Consider the following 4,589-nt stretch of genomic DNA (forward strand, 5'->3'; position numbering starts at 1 on the left):
TATATATATGTATATATATATATATATATATATATATATATATATATATATGTATATATAAATCATTCTCTAAATGAGATGTGCTGTCATGCAGGCTTTGTCATTCCACTTCCAGAGCACAGGCAGAGTAGCTTTAGCATGATTCTTATGAGCCATAGGATTTTTGGAATGGTAAATGAGCAGTGACTTCAACTTAAAAGTCACCAACTGCATTAGCCCCTAACAAGTCAGCCTGTCCTTTGAAGCTTTGAAACCGGGCATTAACTCCTTTCTAGCTAGAAAAGTCCTGGATGGCATCTTCCAATGTAAGGCTGTTTCTTCTAAATTGAAAATCTGTTATTTACTGTAGCCACCTTCATCAATGATCTTAGCTAGATCTGGATAACATGCTACAGGTTCTACAGCCAAACTTGCTGTTTTACCTTGCATTTTCATTTATGGAGATGGCTTCTTTCCATAATCTTTATGAACCAACCTCTGCTAGCTTCTAACTTCTTTCTGCAGCTTCCTCACCTCTCTTAGCCTTCATAGAATTGAAGAGAGTTCCAGCCTTGCTCCAGATTAGGCTATGGCTTCAGGGAATATTGTAGCTGGCTGGATCTTCTATCCAGACCACTAAACTTTCTTTGTAACAGCTATAAGGCTGTTTCACTTTCTTTCTTTTTTAAACAGATTCTTGCTCTGTTGCCCAGGCTGGAGTGCAGTGGCACAATCTTGGCTCACTGAAACCTCCACTTCAGTTCAGGCGATTCTTGTGCATCAGCCTCCAGAGTAGCTGGGATTACAGGTGTGCACCACCATACCCAGCTAAATTTTTTTTGTATTTTTAGTAGAGACGGGGTTTTGCCATGTTGTCCAGGCTAGTCTCGAATCCTGACCTCAAGTGACCTGCCCACCCACCTTGGCCTCCCATGAGCCAAGCTGCTGTGCCCAGCCATGTTTCACTTTCTTATCATTTATGTGTTCCATGGAGTGGCACTTTTAATTTCCTTCAAAAATTTTTCCTTTGAATTAACAGCTTGGCTACTGTGGTGCAAGAGGCCTAGCTATTAGCCTGTTTCAGGTTTCTACATGCCTTCTTCATTTCTAATTTAATCATTTCTAGCTTTTGACTGAAAGCAAGAGACGCATGATTCTTCCTTTCACTTGAGCAGTCAGACTACAATATTTATTATTTTGCCGTCTTACTGGGCATGGTTCCTGGTGCCCCCCAAAATTACAATAGGAACATCAAAGATTACTGATCATAGATTACCATAACAAATATAATAATAATGAAAAAGTTTGGGTCGGGCACGGTGGTTCATGCCTGTAATCCCAACACTTTAGGAGGCCAAGGCAGGTGGATGACGAGGTCAGGTGTTCAAAACCAATCTTGCCAAGATGGTGAAACCCCATCTGTACTAAAAATACAAAAAATTAGCCAGGCGTGGGGGCACGTGCCTGTAATCCCAGCTACTTGGGAGGCTGAGGCAGGAAAATCACTTGAACCTGGGAGGCAGAGATTGTAGTGAGCCAAGATGGCACCACTGCACTCCAGCCTGGGTGATAGAGTGAGACTCCATCTCAAAAAAAAAAAAAAGAAAAGAAAAGAAAAGTTTGGTGGCCGGGTGCAGTGGTTCATGCCTGTAATCCTAACACTTTGGGAGCCCGAGGCGGGCAGATCACTTGAGGTCAGGAGTTCGAGATCAGCCTGGCCAACATGGTGAAACTCCGTCTTTACTAAAAATACAAAAATTAGTCAGGCGTGGTGGCATGCACCTGTAGTTCCATTTACTTGGGAGGCGGAGGCTGAGGAATCCTTTGAACCCAGGAGGTGGAGGTTGCAGTGAGCCGAGATCACGTCACTGCATTGCAGCCTGGGCGACAGAGCGAGACTCTGTCTAAAAAAAAAAAAAAGAAGAAAAGCAAAAAGAAAAAGAAAGAAAAGTTTGAAATATGGCAAGAATTACCAAAATGTGACACAGACATGAAGTAGAGCACTTGCTGTTGAAAACATGAGGCCGATAGACTTACTTGATGGAGGGTTGCTGTAAACCTTCAGCTTGTAAAACTGCACTATCTGCAAAATACAGTGAAATGCAATAAAACAAGGTATGCCTGTAAAAATATTTTTATGCAAAAAGAAACTGTCCACAATTTTAGTGTTCAATGTCCATCTAGTTGCCAACATAAAGAAATGGCATCACATTTCACACGTTACATCTAGATGCAGTTTATCCAAACCTAGAAGTGATATGAGGTTTTTACTATTGCAAAATTTAGTTTAATTTAATTTTTAAAATTTTGTAGAGACAGAGTCTCAGTATGTTTCCAGGGCTCGTCTGGAGCTCCTGGGCTCAAGCAGTCCTCGTGCCTTGGTGTCCCAAAGTGCTGGGATTACAGATGTGAGCTACCATGCACAGCCACAAATATTCTTTAGAACTGTGACAAATATTGCACTGATTTGGGAGTACCTCCAGAATCAGGAATTGGACAATCAATACAAGTGGGAAAATGTGGCTGGTCGCGGTGGCTCATGCCTGTAATCCCAGCACTTTGGGAGGCTGTGGTAGGCAGATCACCTGAGGTCAGGAGTTCGAGACCAGCCTGGCCAACATGGTGAAACACCATCTCTACTAAAAATATGAAATTAGCTGGGTGTGGTGGCACACGCCTGTACTCCCAGCTACTTAGGAGGCTGAGGCAGGAGAACTGCTTGAACCCGGGTGGCAGAGGTTGCAGTGAGCTGAGATCATGCCATTGTACTTCAGCCTGGACAATAGAGCAAGATTCTGTCTCAAAACAAAGAGTAGGGAAATGTGTTTTGTTATACAAAAATCAATTGTATTTCTGCTCTCTGAAAGTAGGAATTGACAAGCTTATTAATTAGTTCTTTTTATTACCAAGCACCTGTGCTGCTCACATTCTTCCACATCTTGGGTCAGTGCTTGCCTCCGAAGAACCCACAAATCTAGATAGCATCCAGACGCTGTCATCTTGGATTCTGAAGACATAGGGCAAGTGATGTGGAGAAGCCTTTCTCTGGGGCCTGAACAGTGTGAGTCACAAATGCCTGTGTTGAAGGCTCTAGATTGTGCTGCACTATCACCGTTCACCAGATCCAAGCAACGTAAGTGCCTGCTGTTCTTTTTTTATTTTTTTGAGATGCAGTCTTGCTCTTTCATCCAGGCTGGAGTGCAGTGGCCGGATCTCGGCTCACTGCAAGCTCCGCCTCCCAGGTTCACGCCATTCTCCTGCCTCAGCCTTCCGAGTAGCTGAGACTACAGGCACCCGCCACCTCGCCTGGCTAATTTTTTGTATTTTTAGTAGAGACGGGGTTTCACCATGTTTGCCAGGATCGTCTTGATCTCCTGACCTCATGATCCGCCCGCCTGGGCCTCCCAAAGTGCTGGGATTACAGGCATGAGCCACCGCGCCCGGCCAGGTGCCTGTTGTTCTTTAGTAATTTTCCATTTGTACATCTGTGATTTGGGGTTTTCTAAAGTGCGAAGTCCAGGAATGGCACTCTTCTTGTGCAAGTATAAAGGTGAGATAGTTTTACACTCCTCTTCGGCCAGTGTTTTCTTTTTTCTTGTTTCTAACAATTCTAACGACGCCCCTGGCTCCTAAAACTGCAATATTTGTCCTTGTAACAGGCTCAACAGGCATATCTATTTCTTAGAATATTTGCACAGCAACACAAAGGCAAAAATAATGCCAACTGGTAAAAAGAGAAAAGATGTTAATTTGTGACTCTGTTGTTTAATAAAGGAGTAGATAATTAAGGTGCCCTAGGCAAGGGTTCAATATTAAGTGAGCTTGCTGGTATTTCCTCCTTACAGACCGTTCTACTTCCTGGATGGTCGTGATCGTCGGGTGTGGCTGACTTGGAAGACTGAACCTGGGCTGGGCGGCTGATTGAAGTCCCTTTGGGCTGCAGCAGCTGATCTTTCAGGTAGCTGAAAAAGTCAGACAGGCCCTAATAGACTTGTTTGACAACATTTCTTTGGTCTCTGAATACAATTGCCATATTTCTTGTTCTCCTAAGGCTCTAATAATGACCAAAGAACCCTAGTTCATTTTCTTTTTTTTTGAGACCGAGTCTTGCTCTGTTGCCCAAGCTGGAGTGCGGTGGCACGATTTCGCCTCACTGCAACCTCCACTTCCTGGGTTCAAGCGATTCTTCTGCCTCAGCCTCCCAAACAGTTGGGATTACAGGTGTGCGCCACCACGCCCAGCCAATTTTTGCATTTTTAGTAGAGAAGTGGTTTCCCATGTTGGCCAGGCTGGTCTCGACCTCCTGACCTCAGGTGATCTGCCCACCTTGGCCTCCCAAAGTGCTGGGATTACAGGTGTGAGCCACCATGCCCGGGCCCTAGTTCATTTTCTAAGATTATAGCCAACCATTTCCTGGGACATGGGAAGTCCTTCTACCTTCCCATGTACTCTCCTTTTAGAAGAATGAGTTTGATAGCAAGGGAGGCCTACACCACAGCCCAGTATTGTGGTAATGGGTGCAATCTAAAAGAAATGTGACACGAACTCAAAGGTTTTGCTTGTGAATTAATTCAGTTCACATTTCCTTTTTTTTTTTTTTTTTTTTTTTT

General features: G+C 43.9%; 1 long non-coding RNA gene across 2 annotated transcripts in view; it reads left to right on the top strand.

The window, feature by feature from the left end:
* The first annotated feature begins 2,784 nt into the window (after positions 1-2,784).
* The window catches only part of LOC108537387 (uncharacterized), a 12,074-nt gene continuing 10,269 nt past the window's right edge, over positions 2,785-4,589 (top strand). For both annotated transcript variants that reach the window (XR_001887790.1, XR_001887789.1), the window contains exons 1-2: positions 2,785-3,112; positions 3,825-3,937. This is a non-coding gene — a long non-coding RNA (uncharacterized LOC108537387). The remainder of the gene's footprint in view (positions 3,113-3,824; positions 3,938-4,589) is intronic.

Source organism: Rhinopithecus bieti, unplaced genomic scaffold (genome assembly GCF_001698545.2).
Source record: "Rhinopithecus bieti isolate Rb0 unplaced genomic scaffold, ASM169854v2 scaffold_13400, whole genome shotgun sequence".
Lineage (NCBI taxonomy): Eukaryota > Metazoa > Chordata > Mammalia > Primates > Cercopithecidae > Rhinopithecus > Rhinopithecus bieti.